Source organism: Amia ocellicauda, chromosome 2 (assembly GCF_036373705.1).
Source record: "Amia ocellicauda isolate fAmiCal2 chromosome 2, fAmiCal2.hap1, whole genome shotgun sequence".
In the NCBI taxonomy this organism is placed as follows: domain Eukaryota; kingdom Metazoa; phylum Chordata; class Actinopteri; order Amiiformes; family Amiidae; genus Amia; species Amia ocellicauda.
Window position 1 is genome coordinate 6,761,864 of NC_089851.1, and position 12,690 is coordinate 6,774,553.

General features: G+C 43.4%; 1 long non-coding RNA gene across 2 annotated transcripts in view; it reads right to left on the bottom strand.

The window, feature by feature from the left end:
• LOC136763292 (uncharacterized) overlaps positions 1-1,269 on the bottom strand; it is a 45,323-nt gene extending 44,054 nt beyond the window's left edge. For both annotated transcript variants that reach the window (XR_010820972.1, XR_010820971.1), the window contains exon 1: positions 960-1,269. This is a non-coding gene — a long non-coding RNA (uncharacterized LOC136763292). The remainder of the gene's footprint in view (positions 1-959) is intronic.
• Positions 1,270-12,690: the final 11,421 nt, after the last annotated feature.

The window sequence follows — 12,690 nt, forward strand, 5'->3', positions numbered from 1 at the left end:
TTTCTTCTATTGGAGACTGACTGCAGTACTTTGAGATTATTATTATTTTTTATTTTAAATATTGCTATGCTTATGTTAATGTATTCATATTATTTGTGTGTGTGTGTGTGTGTGTGTGTGTGTGTGTGTGTGTGTGTGTGTGTGTGTGTGAAAACAGCTGCCTTGACTACAGAATTGCTTTTGGGTGTGGTAATACTGCAAACCGATTTCAATATGGTTTGGTTTGGGTCAGTTATTGGTTCTCTAACATCATTATGCCTGAATGGTACCTGTAATAATGCACTTTTAATTGGACCACATTTTATAATTTATATATATATAACTGTTTGCATTCGGGGCACGAATACCTGAAATCAGTCCATCAACTTTACCTATCTATCTATCTATCTATCTATCTATCTATCTATCTACTTATATAATTAGCAAACCGCAAATCCATACATTTAATCCATCGCTAGAAGAGAATATATCCTTCATCTTTCCCTCATTCAAAATACCTAATCTTACAATGAATAACTGCAATACTTAAAAGGGAGGGAAAGTATGTTGGCTGATCTGTCGTTTTAGCAGCATCTCTATTCATTCTGCCGGATGAATTCATGAAACGCATTCTGATGCATAGTGTCCCCGACCATCTGCCAGTCTTTTATAACAACATTGCATTTCAAACAGCTACGGTTTGCACAATAAACGTCTATTTTATTGGCATCAATGCAACGGACTTGGACTCGGCATATCCTACTCTGAAGAATTGCAAGTCTGCGATTGTCTTTAAGGTTTAACGTTGTTCCGATACAGCAATGTGTTCCTCATTTGCTGCAAAGCCTAATGCGAGGTTACGGGTCCGTGTCATTGAGCATGCATCCTCTTTCAGACGTTTTCATACCATTTGTGACATGTCAATGTTGCTATTATTCCTTGTGAAAATGACACAACGAGTTCGCATTAATAATACTCACATTTACATTGATTGTACTTTAGCAGCCCAACGCACAGCTCCACCGACACGCTTCCCTACTGCTGTATGGAGGCACAAACAGCGAGCAGCTGTAACCAGCGCTTACACAATCACCCAAGACTGCTAAAGAAACGCTTGCGTTACAAAAATCAATTGTTGATTTAATACATACAGATTAAACATCGATTCAATGCACAGCTATATAACACCAGAGATGTACAATCTTACCATTGCAGCAGTAATCTCTCCCAGAATGACGTTTCTAAACACCTCCCAGCCTTGACTTCAATCATTCACACACAGCCAGGTGGTTTGCAATGAGCAGCGCACACGTACTGTGCTGTAGGCCCTGTGTCAATGAGCAACAGCTGCTGGCAACCAAATGCCACTTACGGTTTGGGATTCGAATAGGGCTATTAAAATAAAATTATAAGAATTATGTTGCTTTTTAACCATAATCTGCACATAGCTACGTATTGTGTCTATTTATATTTATATTCCATTATATAATTATTATATACATCTAGGGAAGAAATACACGTTTTCACTGCTGGCTGGTGTATTTGTGCAATTCCAGAAAAAAATAAGGATTGTAACTCAGACAAAGGGGGGTGAAATGCAATATACAGACCCATATTGAATAGCTCATGGGGTTAGATGCATCAGATTTATTGCATTGCAATTGTTGCTGGGCATCTAGTGGTGCCAGGGCAAAACGATACACACTGATATTTTGACTGAACATAACATAAGAAAGTGTCCAATCGAGAGGAGGCCATTCGCCCCATCGTGTTTGTTTGGTGTCCATTAATAACTGAGTGATCCAAGGATCCTATTCATTCTATTTTTAAATGTTCCCAAATGTTCAGCTTCTACCACATCGCTGGGGAGTTTGTTCCAGATTGTGACAACTCTCTGTGTGAAGAAATGTCTCCTGTTTTCTGTCTTGAATGCCTTGAAGCCCAGTTTCCATGTGTGTCCACAGGTGCGTGTGTCCCTGCTGATCTGGAAAAGCTCCTCTGGTTTAATTTGGACGATGTCTTTTATGATTTTGAAGACTTGAATCAAGTCCCCACATAGTCTCCTATGTTCCAGGGTGAAAAGGTTCAGTTCCTCAGTCTCTCAGTAGGACATTCCCTTCAGACCTGGAATAAGTCTGGTTGCTCTCCTCTGAACTGCCTCTAGAGCAGCGATATCTTTCTTGAAGTGTGGAGCCCAGAACTGTCCACAGTATCCAGATGAGCTCTAACTAGTGCATTGTACAGTCTGAACATCACTGCCCTTGTTCTCAATTCTACACTTTTGACAATATACCCTAACATTCTGTTTGCCTTTTTTATTGCTTCCCCACATTGTTTGGATGGAGAAAGTGAGGAGTCCACGTAGACTCCTAGGTCTTTCTCATGTGTTACTTCCTCTAGTTCTGTTCCTCCCATAGTGTAATTATAGTGGACATTGTTGTTACCTGCATGTAATACCTTGCACTTGTCCACATTGAATTTCATCTGCCAGGTGTCGACCACAACTGAATATTATCTAAGTCCCTTTGAATAGCCTGTGCTGCCAAGATTGTATCTGCTGAGCCACCTATTTTAGTATCATCTGCAAATTTGACAAGTTTGCTAACTATCCCGGAGTCCAGATCATTAATATAGATTAGAAAAAGTACAGGCCCTAGTACTGATCCCTGTGGAACTCCACTAACAACCTCACTCCAGTTAGAAGCAGCACCTCTAATCGACACCCTCTGTTTCCTAGACATCAACCAGTTCATAATCCATCTACTTACATTACCCTGAATGCCTACAGCTTCCAATTTGAGGATTAGTCTTTGGTGTGGAACCTTATCAAAAGCTTTTTGAAAATCTAAGTATATCATATCATATGCTTTCATGTGATCTACAGCTGCAGTTACGTTTTCGAAAAATTCCAATAAATTAGTAAGACATGATTTGCCTCATCTAAACCCAGGTTGACTATCTCCAAGAGTATGGTTTTCATTAAGATGCTCCTTGATTTTCTGTCTAATCATTTTTTCCAACATGTTACAAGTGATGCAGGTGAGACTGATTGGTCTGTAATTTCCTGGCTCAGTTTTGTCCCCTTTCTTGTGGATTGGTATGACTTTTGCTGACAGTTCCAGTCAGTTGGCACATCCTCTGTTCTAAGTGTCATTTGGAATATTTGAGTTAGCAGCCTATAAATAATTTCCCTCATTTCTTTAAGTACTGTTGGAAATATACCATCTGGCCCAGGTAATTTGTTTGTGTTTAATTCTGCTAATCCCTTTTGTACCTCCTCCTCATTTATCCTGATCTCTCTTAGGGTTTAACTGGACTGATTGTTAATCTGTGGCATGTTATCTGTTTTTTCTTTTGTAAAAACCTCTGTGAAATAATCATTTAGAACATTTGCCACATCTTGTTCATTTTCTAAGATACTTCCATTTTTGCCCTTTATCTGTTTCACTTCCTCCTTTATTGACCTCTTGCTGTTGTAGTATTGAAAAAAGCTCTTTGCATTAGTTTTAGCTCCAAGAGCTATGTTTCTTTCTATTTCCCTCTTTGCTTTCCTGATCCTATGACTTCTAGGCAGGCGGAAGCCATGTACGCAACGGCGGGGTTGGAAGTGAAAGGTCTGGGATCTTTCCCTCCGATAGGGCACTCTGTGTCCAGGCTGGTTCAGGCTCATGCCTTATTAGGCAAAGAACTGCTTTGCCCTAACAAGCAGTGCAGAACAACGGAAGCCATGCAGAAGAAGGTGTATGCGGCAGAGACTTCAGCGGTCCAGGCCAATAACGCACAGGCCATCTTAATCCTGTACTTTAGTTACCTGACGGAACACCTGAAGGAGCGACAGTCTATGGTGGATGTAGAGGAGATGGAGCTAATCAATGCCTACATGACTGACTTGCTGCGAGAAAGGGTGAAGGCCATGGGGAGATCTCTCGCAGCTATGGTTGCAGCCAGATGCCATCTATGGTTGATGCAGGCGAAGCTCCAGGACAAGGAGAAGTCTGTTCTCCTTGATGCTCCCATCACCCTGGGTCAGACGTTCGGAGAGACGGTAAACCTCTCTATCGAACGGTCGGTGAAGGCAAAGGAGACAGCGTCCAAGTATGCTGATCTACAACAGGCTAGATGGCTGCCACAGCAGCATCTATGGGGATCCCAACAACCCAACAGGCCATGGCTGAGGCAGGGGAGGCCTCAACCCAGACCACAACAGTCTAGTGGCTTGCAGCCTGAAAAACGCTGCAGATGCCAGCTGCAGGCAAGAGGGAAAACCTGGCTATGCGGATGGAAGCCTAAGGGCAAGACAGACGCCCAACAGCCCCCTGTGAAGCCGCAAGATCGTCCCTTAAGGGATGTGGCTGCCATCGCCACCCCCACCCCCCCAACAGACTGACTGGACTCGACCAATGGCAAGTGAATGACGATGACCCACAGATATGCCCTCCAATTCCACTCTGCCTCCCTCAGGGGTGCTGACCACTACTGTCAGATGTCCCGAAATGGCTCAAGCTCTCTCTCAGGAGAAACGAGCGATACGACTGGTGGCCGACGAAGATTCTTGAGCAGACTTCTACTCGGGGTACTTCCTGGTGCCAAAGAAGGATGGAGGCTTCAGGCCCATTCTGGACCTGAGAGGCCTCAACAAAAGAAAAGACCACTCCGCATGTTGACGGTGCAGGAGAAAAGTTCCCTCGAACCTGCTCAGACGGTGGGCTTCTTGGGAATGAAGCTGGACTCTCAAAAAATGCTTGCCTACCTGTCCAGACACAGAATCAGGTTGTTGGAGAAATGCGTGGCATCATTCACAAGGGCATCAACTCTCCAGCTGGTCAACTTCCAAAAACTGTTGGGGCTGATGGCGGCCGCCTCGAATATTCTTCCCTTGGGTCTGCTGCACATGCGCCCATTGCAATGCTGGGTAAACGCCCACAAACTACACCCAGCGAGAGACAAACACCACCCACTGACAGTGACCTCAACGTGCTGGCAAGCACTGTCCTATTGGAGAAATCGGAACAATCTGCCCCTCGGCTCCCCCCTCAGATGCCCGCACAGACAGGAAGTCATCACCACAGACGCCTCCGGGACAGGCTGGGGCACTGTCTGGAATGGGATGAGAGTTCAAGGAGTGTGGAGCAGCCTCTGCTCCGCCGCACACATCAATGTAAAGGAGCTGCAAGCGGTGCGACTGGTGCTGCACTACTTTTGCCACTGTCTGGCAGACAGACACGTCCTGACAGACAGCATGTTAGCGGTGGCCTACATCAACCACCAGGGTCGTGTCGTGTCGTGTCGTGTCGGCGTTCCATATAAACCAACCTGTTGTCCTGGAGTCTTTCCATCCCCCTCCACACACAATTCGAAGGACTGCAGACTACACAGACTTTGCCCTGTCCGGGCTTTGAGGTGCTATATGCGGAGGACTGCGCAGAGCCGCAAATCCGACCAACTGTTTGTCTGCTATGGTTCCACCACCAGAGAGAGGGTGGTTTCCAAACAGCGACTGGTGCACTGGGTGGCGGATATGATCCGGCTCACCTACAAGATTGCTAATGTTCCCATGCCTGAACACATCTCAGTGCACTCAACAAGGGGACAAGCTACATCGTGGGCTCTCTTTCACAGTGCCACACTTGAAGAACTGTGCAATGCTGCGACCTGGTCTGGTCAACAGACCTTCACAAGGTTCTACTGCCTCAACGTGGCGGACCGTCTGCACCCAAGCTTGGGCTCCCAGGTACTTCAAACTGGTGGCCCTCAGGTGCCGTGAGGCTCTGCTATCCTTGTCATTGTGGGTTTAGGCTTAGTCAGGTGTCAGGACTTGCGACAGCTCTGGAATAGTCTTCCCATTTGGTAATGGATGTCTTTCGATTTGAAAGGGAACGATAGGTTATTATCATAACCCTGTTCCCTGAAAAAGAAAGACAGCCATTACTCTTCAGGGGTCGCTCAACCAGACAACCTTTCTGATGCAGTCAGGAGGAGACTTTTCACAGATCCCGGGGGCAGGTCTTCCTCCTGCCAGCAGGGCCCCTATTGGGCAGCTTTGGTACATGCTTTCAATGATTGGCAGGTCAGAAGGCTCTTCCCATTAGGTAATGGCTGTCTTTCTTTTTCAGGGAACTGGGGTTATGATAATAATCTTTTGTTTGAGGTCATAACACGTTGTTGTTTACACCTCCAACCCCCCACCTTTTGGAGTGTCCTCTTTTTGAAAGTTCAGATATGGTAACCCTAGCCCTAACCCTAGGATGTCTCGAATCAGTAACTTTAGCTAATGGGTTAAATGGGGCTTCTTAATTTATAGTGTTAAAGATGCATTCCAGTTATGTTGGGGGGTTGTGGGGGATTGTAATCTTTTACAAATAACTTTCTTTTCAAGTGTTTATTTATTTAGTTAGTTCTGCATTTCTGTCCCACTTGTGTCCTGTGTTTCCAGGCTAGGCTCACAGCCATGCAAGGCTAAGCTAGGTCTGCATTTTAAATTCTAAGCGTGTTTCATACCCATTTCAATTTTGTGTATTCATACATAATGGTAACTGGGAAAACGAGTACATGAAAACTGCAATTATTGGTCAAATATACTCAGCAAAAAAGAAACCTCCTCTCACTTTCAACTGCTTTTATTTTCAGCAAACTTAACGTGTAAATATTTGTATGAACATAAAAAGATTCAACAACTAAGACATCTGGTGTCTGGTGTATCTGGTATAAGTATCTGGTGTGGCCACCAGCTGCATTAAGTCCTGCAGTGCATCTCCTCCTCATGGACTGACCCAGATTTGCCAGTTCTTGCTGTGAGATGTTACCCCACTCTTCCACCAAGGCACTGGCAAGTTCCTGGACATTTCTGAGGGGAACTGGCCCTACCCTCACCCGCCAATCCAACAGGTCCCAGACGCGCTCAATGGGATTGAGATCCGGGCTCTTAGCTGGCCATGGCAGACACTGACATTCCTGTCTTGCAGGAAATCACGTCCAGCGCAGGTGTGTTTGTGCTCATAGGCGACGTTGTTGCCGGTGATGTCTGGTAAGGACCTGCCTTACAACAGGCCTACAAGCCCTCAGTCCAGCCTTTCTCAGCATATTGCGGACAGTGTGAGCACTGATAGAGGGATTGTGCGTTCCTGATGTAACTCGGGCATTTTTATACGATGTACTTGATGTGTATTTTAATTGCGTTATAATACAAGGATGTTTGATAAATGTAAATAAGAAATGTGTATGGCTAATTGACTGTGCATGTAAGTGTATATGTAGGTATACTTCTTTAATGGTATTTGATTGAAGTTTGCACTTTGATTTATTTTATTTTGTTTGCATTGTAGATTTTGGAGTTAACACTGTTTTTATTGGATTTTGTTTACTTGAGAACGCTTGAGTTATATATGTACGGGTTGTTAATTTGCACATTAGTGTATATATACACTCACCTAAAGGATTATTAGGAACACCATACTAATACTGTGTTTCACCCCCTTTCGCCTTCAGAACTGCCTTAATTCTACGTGGCATTGATTCAACAAGGTTCTGAATGCATTCTTTAGAAATGTTGGCCCATATTGATAGGATAGCATCTTGCAGTTGATGGAGATTTGTGGGATGCACATCCAGGGCACGAAGCTCCCGTTCCACCACATCCCAAAGATGCTCTATTGGGTTGAGATCTGGTGACTGTGGGGGCCAGTTTAGTACAGTGAACTCATTGTCATGTTCAAGAAACCAATTTGAAATGATTGGACCTTTGTGACATGGTGCATTATCCTGCTGGAAGTAGCCATCAGAGGATGGGTACATGGTGGTCATAAAGGGATGGACATGGTCAGAAACAATGCTCAGGTAGGCCGTGGCATTTAAACGATGCCCAATTGGCACTAAGGGGGCTAAAGTGTGCCAAGAAAACATCCCCGACACCATTACACCACCACCACCAGCCTGCACAGTGGTAACAAGGCATGATGGATCCATGTTCTCATTCTGTTTACGCCAAATTCTGACTCTACCATCTGAATGTCTCAACAGAAATCGAGACTCATCAGACCAGGCAACATTTTTCCAGTCTTCAACTGTCCAATTTTGGTGAGCTTGTGCAAATTGTAGCCTCTTTTTCCTATTTGTAGTGGAGATGAGTGATACCCGGTGGGGTCTCCTGCTGTTGTAGCCCATCCGCCTCAAGGTTGTACGTGTTGTGGCTTCACAAATGCTTTGCTGCATACCTCGGTTGTAACGAGTGCTTATTTCAGTCAAAGTTGCTCTTCTATCAGCTTGAATCAGTCGGCCCATTCTCCTCTGACCTCTAGCATCAACAAGGCATTTTCGCCCACAGGACTGCCGCATACTGGATGTTTTTCCCTTTTCACACCATTCTTTGTAAACCCTAGAAATGGTTGTGCGTGAAAATCCCAGTAACTGAGCAGATTGTGAAATACTCAGACCGGCCCGTCTGGCACCAACAACCATGCCACGCTCAAAATTGCTTAAATCACCTTTCTTTCCCATTCAGACATTCAGTTTGGAGTTCAGGAAATTGTCCTAACAAGGCCCACCCCTACATGCATTGAAGCAACTGCCATGTGATTGGTTGGTTAGATAATTGCATTAATGAGAAATTGAACAGGTGTTCCTAATAATCCTTTAGGTGAGTGTATATATATATATATATATATATATATATATATATATATATATATATACACAGTGAGGGAAAAAAGTATTTGATCCCCTGCTGATTTTGTACGTTTGCCCACTGACAAAGAAATTATCAGTCTATACATTTAATGGTAGGTGTATTTTAACAGTGAGAGACAGAATAACAACAAAGAAATCCAGAAAAACGCATTTCAAAAAAGTTATAAATTGATTTGCATGTTAATGAGGGAAATAAGTATTTGATCCCCTATCAATCAGCAAGATTTATGGCTCCCAGGTGTCTTTTATACAGGTAACGAGCTGAGATTAGGAGCACTCTCTTAAAGGGAGTGGTCCTAATCTCAGCTCATTACCTGTATAAAAGACACCTGTCCACAGAAGCAATCAATCAATCAGATTCCAAACTCTCCACCATGGCCAAGACCAAAGAGCTGTCCAAGGATGTCAGGGACAAGATTGTAGACCTACACAAGGCTGGAATGGGCTACAAGACCATCGCCAAGCAGCTTGGTGAGAAGGTGACAACAGTTGGTGCAATTATTTGCAAATGGAAGAAACACAAAATAACTGTCAGTCTCCCTCGGTCTGGGGCTCCATGCAAGATCTCACCTCGTGGAGTTTCAATGATCATGAGAACGGTGAGGAATCAGCCCAGAACTACACGGGAGGATCTTGTTAATGATCTCAAGGCAGCTGGGACCATAGTCACCAAGAAAACAATTGGTAACATACTACGTCGTGAAGGACTGAAATCCTGCAGCGCCCGCAAGGTCCCCCTGCTCAAGAAAGCACATGTACAGGCCCGTCTGAAGTTTACCAATGAACATCTGAATGATTCAGAGGAGAACTGGGTGAAAGTGTTGTGGTCAGATGAGACCAAAATCAAGGAGGAGGATGAATGACCCCAAGAACACCATCCCCATCGTCAAACATGGAGGTGGAAACATTATGCTTTGGGGGTGTTTTTCTGCTAAGGGGATAGGACAACTGCACCGCATCAAAGGGACGATGGACGGGGCCATGTACCATCAAATATTGGGTGAGGACCTCCTTCCCTCAGCCAGGGCATTGAAAATGGGTCGTGGATGGGTATTCCTGCATGACAATGACCCAAAACACACAGCCAAGGCAACAAAGGAGTGGCTCAAGAAGAAGCACATTAAGGTCCTGGAGTGGCCTAGCCAGTCTCCAGACCTTAATCCCATAGATAATCTGTGAGGGAGCCGAAGGTTCGAGTTGCCAAACGTCAGCCTCAAAACCTTAATGACTAAGGAGTGGGACAAAATCCCTCCTGAGATGTGTGCAAACCTGGTGGCCAACTACAAGAAACGTCTGACCTCTGTGATTGCCAACAAGGGTTTTGCCACCAAGTACTAAGTCGAAGGGGTCAAATACTTCTTTCCCTCATTAACATGCAAATCAATGTATAACTTTTTTGAAATGCGTTTTTCTGGATTTTTTTGTTGGTATTCTGTCTCTCACTGTTAAAATACACCTACCATTAAAATTATAGATTGATCATTTCTTTGTCAGTGGGCAAACGTACAAAATCAGCAGGGGATCAAATACTTTTTTCCCTCACTGTATTTGTGGAAGTGTAATATAAAATATACTGCGATGTAACCGCCTTGGCCGTGCCTCCAGGTTGGTTTCTTGGCAGTGTGATAACCCAGTAGGGATTAAACTGTCACATATTTCAGAGAGAACAAAAAGCAAATAAACAACGGTCTGATACTGACCAGTGGCATTTCCTGATGAAATACATTAAGCCGTCAGCGCGGAAATTAGGTTTGGCAACTTCAGCTTTTCACATTCAATTTAATATCCAGCAAGTTCTGTTGTAGTCCAAATCTCACATCTGATGCCACTGTTACAGCTGAGAGCGTCCGGCGCTCCAGTGACAAACAGGCACAGAGACCGCAGACTAATGAGAAGAAACAGCACTATTAGGACCACATGTTTTTCTTTTTATTCATTTGACATGGATTTTAAATTCTTTCAAATATTAGCTATATATTGTACATATTTATTGGATTATATAAAACAAACTGAAGGCCTTCTGTCCCTGGTCACAATGTAAGTGGGAGCAAAGAGAAAGATGAAGGTAATTTGGCAAATAGCTTTTATTATTTGATTTGAATTTATTAATGTATCCTTGAAAGCTTATTTGAGTTTCTCTGTGTATTGTACACTACTGACAAAAGTTTTAGAACACCCCCATTTTTCTAGTTTTGCTTGAAATTTAAGCACAGTTTTTAAGTAGTTTCCTACACCATCAAAATGCACTTGGAAACTGGAGGAAACTCTGACAGGAAGAGGTCTGGCAGACCCAAAGCCACAACAGAATCAGAAGACAAGTTTCTGAGAGTCAACAGCTTGTGTGATAGGCGGCTCACAGGACAACAACTTCAAGCACAACTTAACACTGGGCGAAGTTAGCAAATCTCAGTTTCAACTGTGAAGAGAAGACTTCGAGCTGCAGGTTTGACAGGTTGAGTGCCAGTAAGAAAGCCATTGCTAAGATGGCAAAATAAGAAAAAGAGGCTTGCCTTGGTCACAGTGGACAGTGGACTACTGAAGACTGGAAGAAGGTCTTAAGGACCGATTAATCAAAATTTGAAATCTTTGGCTCACCACACAGGGTTTTTGTACACCATTGAGTAGGTGAAAGGATGGTTCCTCAGTGTGTGACACCAACTGTCAAACATGGAGGAGGAAGTGTGATGGTCTGGGGCTCTTTTGCTGGATCCAGAGTCGGCGAGTTGCACAGAGTTAGTGGCACCCTGAAATCAAACGGCTACCACAGCATTTTGCAGTGCCATGCCATACCCTCTGGTAGACGCCTAGTTGGTCTGGGGTTCATCCTACAGCAAGATAATGACCCAAAACATGGGATGAACTGGACAGAAGGGTGAAAGAAAAAGCAACCTACAAGTGCAACACATTTGTGGTAACTTCTGCAACAGTGTTGGGAAGAACTTTCTGAGCAATATTTGATTTCCATTGTAGAAAGAATACATTGAGACATTAAACTGCGTACATTTAAAAAAAAGAAAAAGAAAAATGGAGGTGTTCTAAAACTTCTGACTGGTAGTGTGTGTGTATATATCTATATATATATGTGTGTGTGTGTGTGTGTGTGTTTGTCAGATATGTGCTTTGCAGTGTCATTGGGAATATCTGTCTGCTCTGTCTGCTCTGCCCCAGTCTCCTGCTGAATGTTTCACAGGCTTTACAAGCACCTGTTTCCTTAGTAACAAATTGTGTAGCAATTTGTCCCTGTATTGCAACCTTCAAGAAGTCTACATCACAAAAAAACAACCACAAAACAACTCTTTACCACTAGATGGGAGTAAATTCACACAAATGACCAATTTCAGCTCCAAGTTCATCAAACCCATTTATTTCAACATATTTCAAACATTATCATTTGAACCCTGCATGAATAAGTAAAAGGCAATAACAAATATTTATTAATCATTGTAAAAAAGATCCTATATACCACTTTCTACATCATATGCTTTTCCACAGTGTCTATACAGTGGCTATAGGAAGTATTCACACCCCTTGGACTTCTGATGCCTTTAAATATATTTTTTTGTATACAGTATAATTTAGAACCAAGCATGACCCCTTTCTAAAGAAAACACACCTTCAGCACCATAAACACATTCCCTTTCATTCTGAATCACGGTCTCATGCACTCATTTATAGTTATACAAGGTTTTTAAATGTCTCTGATGTGCCCGCGCACACACACACACACACACACACACACACACACACACACATATATGTACATATGTCAGCAGTGTATTAGATGCAAATATAAGTTTGAACACTTGAATGACTGTGGACATACAGATGGGTGACAAATTAAAGGAAAATAAATCAGTGGAGGAGCATAAGGAATGCAGATGCCTCCAAACAGGTGTACTGCATGATACAATTAAGCAATTAACATCCTATCATGCTCTGAGGCATGCATACAAATGCTGAGCAGGCCCAATTGACCTCGATTTTGGATCAAGATGGCAAGAGGAAAGGATCTAAGTGACTTTGAAAGAG